The following is a 14,237-nucleotide window of genomic DNA, read 5'->3' as shown; positions in this document are numbered from 1 at the left end:
AGTCTCAGGCTCCGCAGGCTCCGACCTCGGCTCCGCCCCCGGGGCGGGGACAGAGGGTCGCACCACCCCTCCCGGCCTCAGGACTGGGGACTCCAGACTCCCGCGTCTGACCCCGGCCCGACCGCGCCGTCCCCGGACCCCAACGCACCCCGCGCCGCCCAAGAGGCGGTGACCCGGGAAGATTCCCCCGCCGCCTCCCCTCTCTGCGGGCGCCTGGCCCGGACCAGTGCGGGCGGGGTGGGGGGAGGTAGTGGGGAAGGTGCCCCCCCACCCCCCCAGCGGAGTGCTGTGGAGCTGACCTGGCTCACGGTTCTCCCGGCTCCGCCAAGTCGGAGGTGGTGCCGTGGCGCTGCTAGCGCCGGCTAACTTGGGAGACCGCCGAGGGGCCGGGTCGCCGTGCGCCCGCCAAGCCCCGGCGAGGGTGTAATCCGAGAGCGGCCGGTGCTGGAGGAAGCCAGAGAGACCGTCTGTCGCCAGCGGTCCTGGCGGGCTGCGCCTAGATGGGTTCCCCGGGAGGCAGAGGGGAGGGCCAAGTGCAGGTGCCGGTCTGGAAGACAGACGAACAGATGGACCCTTCTTCTCCAGTGGGTGCCTGGGGAAGAGCCGGGACTTTGGGGCGCACAACGGAGGGGCGAGTCCCACCGGGGCCTCCAGGCGGGTTTCCCGGTGGCGGTGTGGCTGAGCTCCGGAGCAGTGAGGGGCTAAGCAAAGGGTCCGGAGGAATGGGTGAGCCGGCGGTGAGCCCAGACCCGCTCCCTAGCCCCGCCTGGTGCCCTCCTACCGCCGCCGCTTAAAAAAAAAAAACAAAAAAACAAAAAAACTTTCAGCGGTCCCACGTCACATCTTATCAAACATTAAGATGCATCCACTTCCCACTTTTTTCCGTTAAAAACTTTGAAAGGTGATAGACCATTGCCCTTTTGTAATTTATTCTCTCTAACTCATATAATTTACGAGTGGGTTTGTCTTCTCTTCAATCGCCATGCGTATTGGGGATGCTGGAGAAATAAGAGGTTTTAAATCACAAATTATTTTCATTAGTAATGACATTTTTTGGCCATTTCCAGGTTCTTGTGTTTTGTTTTGTTTTGTTTTTCTCTAGCCAACTGTGAGTATGTGAAGCAAAGACTGTACTTACCTTTTTTTTTTTTAATATTTATTTATTTGGTTGCACTGGGTCTTAGTCGTGACAGGCGGGCTCCTTAGTTGTGACTCGCCGGCTCCTTAGTTGTGGCATGTGAACTCTTAGTTGTGGCATGCATGTGGGATCTAGTTCCCTGACCAGGAATTGAACCCGGGCCCACTGCATTGGGAGCGCGGAGTCTTAACCACTGTCCCACCAGGAAAGTCCCTACTTACCTGATTTACTGTTGTCGGAGTACAACAAGGGGGAAAGTCTCAACTGCGGTGCTAGCATGTTTCTAACACCTGTTAATCTCTCTCTCTCTCTCTCTCTCTCTCTCTCTCTCTCACACACACACACACACACACACACAAACTGGCCTCAGGGCTTCTGCTGACAAATTTACCTAAATAGAGATTAATAACTTATGTTAATTCTATCTATTTTTATAGTTACTTTATTTTTAGGGCTACTTATTTTAGGGCTACTGGTTTCCTATTTATTATAAGATATACTTTTCCTTGAAAATGAATTCATTTATACACTTAATGGGGGGGGGCACAGCTGTGACACAAGTTTGCATGGAAGTACATGAGGAACTGAGGTTTAAAGAACATTGCATTTGTGAGGCTGTGAGCGAAGACGATGAAGGCGTTTCACCGAGAGAACAACCCGTACCACAGTCAGGGACATAAGAATGCCGACACATTCTGGGACATACAAATAGATCCCTTTGGCAGGAGGAGGGGACAGAGCTTCTGCGACAGCCGGTCTAGTTATGACCGGCCTGAGGGCTGAGTAAGGAGTGTGGATTTCATTTTAAAGGAGGGGTTCTCCACTCAATCAGACTCAGTCATCCTTCTAAGAGAAAATATTTTGTTACTATCCTGCAGTGAAATTCATCTGTAATAAAACCTATCTATATATGCAAAAGTTAATGTCAATAAAATACCCTAATTGTACTACCCAGGATAGAGAAAAGTATCTAGTGATAAAATAATGTGTGTTTGAATATGTTAATGCTCAGGCACAGTGAAGCAGTCTGATTCTGGCCCCTCTTTATAAAACCACTGTTCATGCAATGGCTGTGAATGCATACACAGTACAGGCGAACCGGCCACTCCAAGACCACTAGTTTGCTATTGGTGATGTGATTTTCTGAAAGGGTGACCAAGTCTTGGCAAAATTCCAAACAAAACAAAGTGCAGCTGTCCCTCTACATAGAGAGTCTCTGCATTACTGAAAAATGCTGTGTATACTCAAACCTTACAAATAATACATTTTATCCATACATGAAATGTGATTAGTCTAAGAGAAAATTATCAACATGGTTTTCAAAAATAAATAATAGATTTTATTTTTAGTACTGTTTTAGATTTACAGAAGAGTTGAGTAAATAATACATAGAGATCCATATACTCACCCTTGCACTCCATTGCCCAGTTTCCCCTATTACTAACATCTTGTGTTAGTGTGGTACATTTGTTACAATTGTTAAACCAATATCAATATATTATTATTATTTTAAAAAATAAATTTATTTATTTATTCATTTATTTAATTTTTGGCTACATTGGGTCTTCGCTGCTGCACACGGGCTTTCTCTAGTTGCAGTGAGTGGAGGCTACTCTTTGTTGTGGGGCGCAGGCTTCTCACTGTGGTGGCTTCTCTTGTTGCAGAGCACAGGCTCTAGGTGCACGGGCTTCAGTAGTTGTGGCACACGGGCTTCAGTAGTTGTGGCTCGCGGGCTCTAGAGTGCAGGCTCAGTAGTTGTGGTTTACGGGCTTAGTTGCTCCGCGGCATGTGGGATCTTCCCGGACCAGGGCTTGAACCCGTGTCCCCTGCATTGGCAGGCGGATTCTTAACCACTGCACCACCAGGGAAGTCCAATATATTATTATTAACTATAGTCCGTAGTTTACATTAAGATTCACTCTTTGTGTTGTACAGTCTATGGGTTTTGACAAATGTATAATGTCATGTGTCCACTGTTACAGTTTCATGTAGAATAATTTCACTGCCCTAAAAGTCCCCTGTGCTTTACCTATTCACACCTTCCCTCCATCCCCTGAACCCCTGGCAACCACTGATCTCTTTACTGTCAATATAGTTTTGCCTTTTCTGAAATGTCATATAGTTAGAATCATACAGTACATAGTCTTTTCCCAACCTCAGCACTACAGACATTTGGCTGGATAATTCTTGGTTGTGGGAGCTGTCCTGTTCATTGGAGGATGTTTAGTAGAGTCCTAGACCACACCCACTAGATGCCAGTAGCACCTTCCCCCAGTTGTGATAATCAATGTCTCCACACATTGACAATTTGCCCTGGGGGCAAAACTGCGCCTAGCTGAGAACTGATGTTCTGGAGTCTTTGTTCTCAGCTCTGTCAGACCCAACACCCTCTTTATTTTTTTAATTGAAGTATAGTTGATTTACAATGTTGTGTTAGTTTCAGGTGTACAGCAATATATATATATTCAAAATATTTTCAAATATTTCCATTTTCAAAATATTTTCCATTATAGGTTATCAAAAAATATTGAATATAGTTCCCTGTGCTATACAGTAGGTCCTTGTTGTTTATCTTTTTTATATGTAGTAGTGTATATCTGTTAATCCCAAAGTCCTAATTTATCCCTCCCCCGCTTTCCCCTTAGTTAAACATAAGTGTGTTTTCTATTTACAAACATTCTATTTCTGTTTTGTAAATAAGTTCATTTGTATCGTATTTTTATTTTTTAAAAATTTATTTATTTATTTATTTTTCGCTGCGTTGGGTCTTTGTTGATGCGCACGCGCTTTCTCTAGTTGCCGTGAGCGGCGGCTACTCTTCATTGCGGAGCTTGTGCTTTTCATTGCGGTGGCTTCTCTTGTTGCGGAGCACGGGCTCTAGGCACGCGGGCTTCAGTAGTTGTGGCTCACGGGCTCTAGAGCATAGGTTCCGTAGTTGTGGCGCACGGGCTTAGTTGCTTCGCGGCATGTGGGATCTTCCCGGACCAGGGATCAAACCCGTGTCCCCTACATTCTTAACCACTGCGCCACCAGGGAAGTCCCCACACTCGTTTCTATCTTCCTCCTTGACATCTCTTTGCTGATACGGGCCACGAAGAATTGGGGATTATTGTTGCCACAGTATAACATGGCCTACCATTACAGCTCTAACTTGTCAAGAAGTTCTTCCTGTTACTCTATTTAAAATTCCAAACCAATTTCCCCATCCCACAACCCTGCTCTACATTTTCTTTTTCCATAAACTTAACACCTCCTAATTTTTTTTTTTCTTTTTTGGCCACGCCACATGGCTTGCAGGGCCTCAGTTCTCCCACCAGGGATTGAACCCCGGCCACAGCAGTGAAAGCCCAGGATACTAACCACTAGGCCACCAGGGAACTCCCTCTCCTAATTTTCTTAGACAGAATGTCCGTTGTTTGCTCTGTCTGTCCTCACTAGACTGTAAGCTTCACAGGGGGAGAAACATTCATCTGGGTCATACACTGATGTATCCCAAGTGTCTTGAGCAGGATCTAGCATGAATATTTGTTGAATGAATGAATAATGCTTTCCTACTTGTATATAACAAGTTTTTTTCCCCCATGAATGTTAATGGGAATCTTTCTGTATCTGTGGAATCTACCTTCAGGATACAGCTTTGTTCTATCCTTTCATGTGATTCCTCCTCTCCCCTAGGACATGTGTGCTTTTTCCATCTATGAGCTCTTTATATATAAAGGCCATTCCTTGTTTTGGAAAAGTGTGATACTATATCTTTTAATAATTTTACTGTGCATTGTTTTCTGATCTCTTCACTGGGAATGCCAGTTATCCTATGTTTGACTTCACTTATGAATCTTCCATCTCTATCATCTTCTTTATAATCATTTTACATTGTTGCTCCCTCCCACTATGTTCTGGCTCAGATATAGGAATCTTACTCAATTCCAGCCAATGAAACCAGTGGGATAGACCTGTAGGGGAGGGCGTCTGTCAGAATCCTGGGACCGAAGCAGATAGCACAAACTGGGACAACAGTATTATCTACAAAGCTATGGTTTAGAGAAACAAGGGTTGGAGAGCAAGAGCAGAGGGCCATCACCACACCTCAGCCTGAATTTAGAAAGTGGGAGCTGTATGGAGAGAGGGCTCCAGTCTTTGACACAGAAACTGCCACCAGTCCATGGTGGCCCAGCAGAAATGGAGCTGGGAGGTTTGAATACCTCGAACTCACTCTCCTCCTGCCTTCTATTCTCTTGTCAAGGACTCCTGTTGGCCACATTGCCTGGCAACAAATGGGCAAAGGAGCCCACTGATGCTATTGTAGAGGTCGCCCTCCCAGGGCTTGGAGCAAGCTAGAGAAGGTGGCAAGTGGGTCTGGAGGTGCAAATGGAAAATAACCAGTACCAGAGATTTGGTGGGGAGGAAGCTTCCTCTCTTCTGAGAAAGAGATCCAGGAATAGAAAGACCCGCTCTCTTTCTCCTCTGGATATTAACCACTGACGTCAGCTTCTCCCATTCAAACGATGAACCTCATGCTGAGCCTGGCAGAACAGAGACATGGGATGATCCTGAGTCCTTGACGATATTCTCAGAAGTTTAAATCAACCACCCTTCCTCTGGATTTCCCCATCTGTGAGATATTACATTTAATTATTTTTAAACCACTTTGAGTTGATTTTCTTTTACTTGCAGCTGAACGCTTGATACATGGATGATAGTGAGCTGCCTTGAGTGGCTTCTAGCTACTAATAAATAAAGTTCTGTGGATTCAAATTTTCTATTTATGGGTGGTGCTTGTGAAACCTAATAACACAATCTTTTTTTTTGGCTGTGCTGTGCAGCTTGCAGGATCTTAGTTCCCTGACCAGGGATTGAACCTGGGCCAGGGCAGTGAAAGTGCCAAGTCCTAACCACTGGACCGCCTAATAATACAAATTCAGAACCGGGTAAACATCAATTCTAGGAATGCAATATAGAATAATGAACCTCTTATAAATCAAGGTGTGAGCAGGCATAATTCACTGTCACCATAACTGGCTGTCGTAGGGAAACTCATGGAGGCTGTGGTAAGTTAACTGCATTCGTGGCCCCAGTTTCTGGCCTCTCTGCATCCACACCATTTGCCCTGGAACTCTGTGGTCTCCTCACACTCTGATGCAGGGTTGAATTTGTGACTGATTTGGCCATATAGAATGTGGAGAAAGTAACACAATGTCATGCCTTGGCCTCAGAAGCCTTTGTATGCCACTTCTCTCTAGGAACCCTGTCACCTCCGTGTGGACAAGCACAGGCTTGGGTGCTAGAGGATGAGAGACCGCATGGAAGAGAGCCCAACTGTCCCTTTCAAGACTATACTGGACCAGCCTACATTCAGCTGATCCCCAAACGTGCAGGAGATCCCAACCAACATCAGCAGAATTGCCTACCCAACTCACAGCTGACCACAAAGCATTAACTGAACACATCCAAAACCAGAAGAACTGCCCAGATAATCCATAGACTTGTGTGCAATAATAAATGTGTAATGTTTTAAGCTACCACGCTTTGGGGTTGTTTGTTACAAAGCGATAACTAACTGATACAGAATCTCAAGGATTAACAAATCTGAACAGATATGATGCACAAAGATTCACATAAAGTGCACAAAGGTTGACCCCACTGAGTGTAGGAATAATGTGGAATTTTTAATCTTTTTTTTTTAAAAATTATTTATTTATTTACTTATTTGGCTGCACCAGGTCTTAGTTGAGGCACTCGGGATCTTCGTTGTGGCATGCAGGAGGGATCTAGTTCCTTGACCAGGGATCGAACCCGGGCCCCCTGTATTGGGAGCACAGAGTCTTAACCACTGGATCACCAGGGAAGTCCCGGAAATTTTTATCTTCAACCAGTGGCCGACCTGCAACACGTGGATTATGGTTGGCTTATAAGAATTTACTAGATATGGCTCCAATTGAAAATGCTCATGAGACAGTTCACAGCTCTTTCTGGTGGAAATTAGAACTGAACAGCTATGGGAAACCACAGCTGAGAGGCACATCCTTGTGGCCATCCCTGGGAGCCACTCAGGGACAGATATGGAATTGGTGGGAAATTACACATGTATGATCATAACCTAATGGTGGAATAGTGAATGGATAAGGAATTTACCAACTGGTCTCAAACTGTCTTACCCCTAGAGACTTTCCGGAGCTACTAACTGTTCCAGAGACCATTGATGTCAGGAGGCAGAAAGGGTCTATACGGGCAACTGTAAGCACACCTTGTAAGAGAAACTTTGGGGTCAGAAAGAGGGGACACACTAATATCAGTCAGCAGCTGGAGGAAACAGTAGGAAAACATTTAGGAGAAGCTACTTGGGGACACATCTGGGAAAGTCTAGATAAAGGTCACTTCTGGATGGATTTCTCCAGCCCTTTCAGAATTGCCATATTGGCAGCAAATCCTGTTTACAAGCTCACGGGAAAACAGCAGAGCCATCCAGGATGAAGGAAAGGGGTTGACTTAGTTGGCGTCCCTTGAATGGGACAAGATGGCCATTGACAGGCCTTGGAAGTCCACGATCTGGTAAGTGGAGTTATTGTCACCCACGTGGGGACAACAAGCCTTGTAGTTGATGGTTCACTGTAAATTCCTGAAAAACCTAAACCATGCTGGTTGCAGTGCCTTTAGCTTTAGAAATTGTGACCAGCAGCCCCTTGGATTCCCTTTAATGGTTAACACTCAGTCCTTTGGGATCCTCAAGTGGCTTAGCAAAGAATAATGGGTAAGACAGGAGCTGCAGCTGAGGTACAGGGTTTGAATCTCCACGAATTCCCAGTTGAAAACAGAGCAACTAGATAATATAACCAAATCATGTGGGGGATTTTTACACCAAAACTAGGTGATAAAGTGTGTCCTTCAACCCAAAATACAAGTTGGTAAGAACAAACCACCAACAGTCCCCAGAGACCTTCATGGAGTCAGCACCTCTGCAGGAAAACAAGAAAACCATAGACCTGAGAACAGTTACTCTCTGGAAAATTCACAGGTCAGTTTTAAAGCAGCAAGCTGAAACCAGGAGACATTATTTTCACCCCAATAGTAGATAATAGCAAGTAGATAATAGTAGATAATAGCAAGATATATAATATATTATATATATATAATATGTATATTATATATTATATTATATATATAATATATTTTTATACTATATTATATATATATAAGACAAACTGGAACATCTAGGACCTATGAACTCTCAAAACCTCGGGAGGTGAGGGAGAGTTCCTGCCCCTCTCCTGACCTTGGGCTACTCCATTTGCTCCATTGTCCACGGAGGAATAGCCCGGGATGAGCTAGTCCCTCAGTCTCTCTTGTCAAAGAGGTAGAGTCTCAGAGGAATGTGCTGGACTCCCTGTTATCCAGCCACCTCATCCTAAAATGCCTAGATCAGGGACCTAGAGGCCTGGGCTCCATCCATGGCTGCTCAAACTTTGGGCAAAACATTTCACTTCTCTGGGTCTCAGTCTCGTTATTGGTAAAATGGGAGTAATTTTAATGAGTGCTGTCCTGCTTATCTCAAGAGGCTATGAGCTGGATCAAAAGAGACCATAGGTTTGGAAGTGAAGGGGTCACAAACGCTTTTCGCACAGTCATGAGTTCAGGTGGTGGTTCTGCCCTGTACAGCCGCCGTAGGATCTTAGGCAAGCCCAACTTCTCTAAGCCTGTTTTTCTCACCTGTAAAATGGTTAGTAGCTGTGGTCATCGTCATCATCTTCATCACCATCTGCATTGCAAGGTTGCTGTGAGAATGAAATGATATGGGGGAAACCCTTAGCAGCGATCGACACATCGGGAGCTCTCATTAAACGTTAACTACTGATGTTATAATGATGTCTTTGTTCATTAGGGTCTTAATGTGAGGACCGTCGAGATCCTTTATGCTCTTCCCTCTCACAAACGCTAGAGGACGACATAGACGGCGAGACTCCAGCCACAGCACGCCAGACGCAGCGACATTACCCGCCACGCGGTGGCGCTAAGTCACATTATGTCATTTTCCGCAGAGTTTGGGGAGCAGAGAGAGGTGACGGAGTGGGAGGGTAGATGAAGGTAAAGGGGAACCCTGGGAACTGAGGATGCTTGAACCAAAAGATCAGGGATCCCTGCCGGAATTGAGTAGCTCCCGAGTTCCCAGGATATAATAGAGTCAGTAGAGATGAATGGGTCTTGGAGCCCTTTTGAATACGAGGGCACCCCCTCCTTCCCAGTGCCGGGTCTGCATCCCCTTTCCTGGGGCAGCCTCTAAGCCTGGACGCCTGAAAGAGGGAGCGCGCTCCTCCTTTCTTCGCGGTAGCTCATTCATCTGCGGCCGCGGCACGCCGTTGCCATGGAGACCTGATGCAGGCTATGGGGAGGGAGGCCCCGGGTGACGTCTGCGCTGCTAGCAGCTGGTCTCTCGCGGCCTCCCAGTTCTTGCCTATTTTGGAAGAGAGCCGCAGCCCTTCTGCTGATGCGCGCGCGCTGGCGCCTTTTAAAGGCAACCGGCGGAGTGGCGGCTCAGGCAGAGCCCGAGAGCTGCCCCCGCCCCCGAGCCGCGGGCCCCGCGCGGGGCCTGGGCCCGGGAAGACTCCGGTGCCATGCCCCCGCCCCCCAATCTTAGCGTCCTCCACCCACTTTGGGGAAATTTCAACCTCGGAGAAAGGAGGTCCTGCCCTTGCCCCCTCCCCACCACATTCCCCCATCTCTCTCCAACCGGGAGACTCTTCTTCCATAGAAGCCTTGGAAGGAAACAAGATGCCAGGCCTAGCGCGTTTGGGGATCCTCTCTGGACAAGGCCACAGAGTGAAAACACCAGGTGAGGACTTCTCTGCTGGCCGGGCTACCCTGGGTCTCTGGTGACCCATGACCCTCCAGCCTCCTGCCTTAGCCTTTTTCTCCTTGGGCACAGCCTGAGGTCAGGTTAGGATCTTAGCTGGAAGGACCCTCACCAGTTTCTCCAACCCTCTCATTAAACTGAAAGAGCAACTGAGGCCCAGAGAAGAGTAGTGACTTGACCAAGGTCACATGGCACGTTCCTGGACAACATGGGCCAGAGCTCAGGGATGCTGACTTTCTAGCCAAAGATCATTCCCCCGGTGCTTAACATTGAGAATAGCTGGCACAGTGTGCCAGTCTCCGGCTCCTGCTTTGTACCCAGTAGAGGAGCTGGATAACTTTTGCAGCAGTGGCACCAGCTGCTTCTTTTTCCCCAGCAGAGTCCAGACCTAGGTAGGCTTTCTGGATCGATGATCACTTTGGGCAAGCTTCTGGATCCCATGGACTCCATGACCAACAAACCAGATTGCTGCTTACAAACATCTGCTTCCGTCAAAAGCTTATGGCAGCCCACCAGCTCTCTGGAACTTTCTGGAGCCAAACCTTCTCCATACTGCTTGCAGATGCCAGTTGGCTTCTGGTTGGAGATGTGGCCTTCAGGCTCTGGCAGGGCTCGCCAGGGCCCTGTGGACCCAGCTTTTTGGACTCCGCCCCCCCCCACACACAATCCTGATGATGCCTGTACTCTCTCCGCAGCACCTGCAGGGGTGTTTGACCAGGACTCACTGAAGACAGCTGTGAAGTACTTGACCATGCCCGAGGAGCTATCGATACATAGGTTTCCAGACATCTCTGGGCCCCTACTCTGGACCAGGGCTGGGGCCCCAAAGGTGGATATGATCCAGCCCAACTGTGGGCACCAAGTCTGGCAAAGGAGAGAGGTTCATGTTCTGGAGAAGTTAGCCCTGGACTTGAATGGCTCTTCCCAGGGGCATCCATTGTTAGGGCCAAGCCTTCAATGCACAGAAGGGGAAACTGAGGCAACCCTCCAAGAGACGTTATTTGCCAGGGTCACACAACAAGTCAGTGCATTGTTGAGACTAAGACCCTAGAACCCTGCCTCCTGGCCCAGGCTCTCTCTCTCTACACCTTGATCTCAGAGACCAGCCTTTGAGAGGTGCTCAAAAGGTCATTGTGCTGTGAGCCAGGTCCTTGGTTCAGGGTCCCCCTCTACTAAGTGTTGGCTGTGTCACTTGGGCCACTCCATTCTCTGCATGAGGCCTCAGTCACTCCAGGTGGATGATCTCTGAGGGGCCCCCACTTCAACTGTGAGTCTGGGATTCTCTGAATGGGGTGTCTTGCCAGGCTGTGGACCCTCTCTGTGGTGGTCTGTGGGACACTTCTGGGGGTGTTTTCTTCCTCCCACCAGACCGAAGCTAAACAATACTGGAAGTAATAGTCGCTTCAACCACAGGCTGTGCAGACCACCCGAGGATGACCTGGGGTCTGTTTTATATACGTTGGAACCTATCAGATTCCCCCAGGGGTGAGTCCCCTGGAGCTCTTAGCACAGACCTGTGAAAATGGCCCCTGATGGGTTGGGTTTGAAGAAGGAAAACCATACCAGCCCTGTGCCCCCATGCCCTCAAGGCCAGGTCTGCAGGGCCCAATACGGGCTGAGGACTTGGTCCTCTGGGAGACTTCAGGCCCACTGAGACCCTAGCACTGGTCACATGGGCTCATCCCCACCTGAAAGTGGGTCTCAGGGCAGCAGCGTTTGACTTCTAAAGCCTGAGAGGCACTGGCCAGGGGGGACCTGGGCCCAGAGATGCTCAGGGTGCCGGAGATGGGAGGGCCCTTTCAAGCCAAGGGGTCCAACCCACTCACCTGCCATTTTGCAAATAGGGAAACTGAGGCCCAAAGAGAGGAAGGGGCTTACATAACACCCCAGTAGGCTGGTGGCAGAGCTAGGACCAGAACCCATGTCTTTAGATCCTCCTGTCCAGGACTCTTTCCCCCCCCGCATCGAACATAATCTGCTGACGTCTAGACTGAGCCCACCTCCAGGTCTTTCCAGACCTTCGAATCCTTGACAGAAGCCTTCTCCACCCTCCCCTGTCTGCACTGGCTGATTCAGGAGCTTTCCCCTCAACCGGTGGTCCTTTCTCCTAAAGCTTCCTGGTGTCCCCTTTCCATTTGTCTAGGGCTCATCTTTTCCTGGTTCCAGAAGCTTCTCTGTCAATAGATGATAACTGCGGCTAACCCCCCTTCTTGCCACGGTTTGACCAACTCCCTGCAGTTCCAGCATTCCCAGGGGTGGGGGGTCATCATTCTCCCAGCTCTTGGGGGGTCTATTTGTTGCTCCTAGGGCTTCCCTTCTGTCACTGGCCCGGGCCCAGGCCTGCTGCTCTTCCATGGCCACCCCAGCCTTGCATCCCATCAGTCTCCCCTGGGACTTCATGGGTCATTCCCTGCAGACTTCCTCTCTGCTGGGCCCAGGTTCCAGTGGAAATAACAATAACAACCCAGGCGTCACTGGGTTGCTGCGAGTTGTGAATGAGTTAATGCATGATTAGGCGTATAAGGCACAGGTAAGTATCCATAAACTCTCATGTTATGAGGTGCATTAGGTGATAAAAAGGAGTCCCTTGAACCTGGAGCCTATGATGGCCTAGGCACCTGGGGGGAGAAGGGGCGAAAGGGCCCGGAGGACCTTTGGTAACAGGGAGTGACGGGAGCCAGGAGGGTTTTTAGCTGGGGAAGAACACGGCCAGGTTGGCTTCTAGGAAAATAACAGGGGGAGCTTGGTCGCTGAGCACTGCTAGGGGCTCCATCCCCGGGCTTGTTGAGCAGTGCGGCCGCCAGCCGATGCCCAGGGAAGGAGCGTATGGGGACCCAGGCCAGAGCCCCTAGTATGACTTTGTGTGCATCCCTCAACCTCCCCAGGCCCCCAGCTGTCATCTCTGTCCTTCTCTTTGGAACTGCTGCAGCCCCCAGCCTGCCCCACCCCAGCTGGTGCTCTCAGACCAAGCTGCGCCAAGGCTGCAAAAAGCCAGTGGGTGTCCAGGCCCTGTTTCCACACTTACAGTGACAGAGCGTGTGCTACCTCCCAAACCAGCCCATGCTATCTCTTCAGAGCCTTGTTCAAAATCATATTTTCATAAAGTTAACAATGACTGACACTCCTTCATTCAACATTGATTGTACTCCTTTTGTGTGCCAGGCATTGTTCCAAGTACTTTAATGATTTAACTCAATTTCCTCATCAATCCTTTTTTTTTTTTTTTTTTTTTGCGGTACGCAGGCCTCTCACTGTTGTGGCCTCTCCCGTTGCGGAGCACAGGCTCCCGACGCGCAGGCTCAACGGCCATGGCTCACGGGCCCAGCCGCTCCGCGGCATTGGGATCTTGCCGGACCAGGGCACGAACCCGTGTCCCCTGCATCGGCAGGCGGACTCTCAACCACTGCGCCACCAGGGAAGCCCTCTCATCAGTCCTTTGATGTAGGTGCTACTATTCTCCTTACATCCCTATTTGACAGACAGGTAAACTTAGGCACAAGAGGTTAAGTCACTTGCCCAATGTGAAGGAGCCAGGACTCCGAGTGGGCATCTCACCCCAGAGCCTCCTTCCTGGCCTCCACCCTCTCCTGCTCCTGCTTCTCCAAGCCTCAGGCTCCCTCCCACCCACCTGCCTTCCCACAAAGAACTTATTGGCTTTCTGCCCATGAACCCCTCTGCTCAAGGCTGAGCCACTTCATCTCAGTCCTGCCACAGGCGCCAAACCTGGTCGAAGTGGAGATTGGCCTCCCTTACCAGTGGCTGCCCCTCTGCACCTTCACACTGTGCATCTGTAAACACAGCTACGGGCTTTGGTGGCTTCTTTTGTGGCTACATGTCCTGTGTTGTCTGATGTATGATACTGCACTCCACCCACCCCACCCCACCTACTCATCACAGCTGAACATGGTCAGCCAGTCACTTGACACCTGGCAACTCAGCCCAATCACACCTCCTCCGGGAAGCCAACCCAGACTCCCAGGCTCCGTCATCCCTCATTTTGCTCTCCCCAAACACCCTGTATGCCTTCCTCCCAGCAGTCATTCCACTTAAATGGCTTGATCGGGTTCTCACTTTCTCACCAGCCTGGATGCTCCCTGAGGTTAAGACCAAGGCTGTGTTTCTAAACCACTGCATCACCAGTGCCTAGCACAGAAGCTGGCACAAACTCAGCCCTCAGATGTGTGTGCATGAATGAATGAATGAGTGACATACCTGAGGCCCTGCTCTGGGCCGGACCCTATGCTGGATGCTGAG

The sequence above is a fragment of the Orcinus orca genome, chromosome 8, assembly GCF_937001465.1.
Source record: "Orcinus orca chromosome 8, mOrcOrc1.1, whole genome shotgun sequence".
Lineage (NCBI taxonomy): Eukaryota > Metazoa > Chordata > Mammalia > Artiodactyla > Delphinidae > Orcinus > Orcinus orca.
This window is presented reverse-complemented; position numbering follows the sequence as displayed.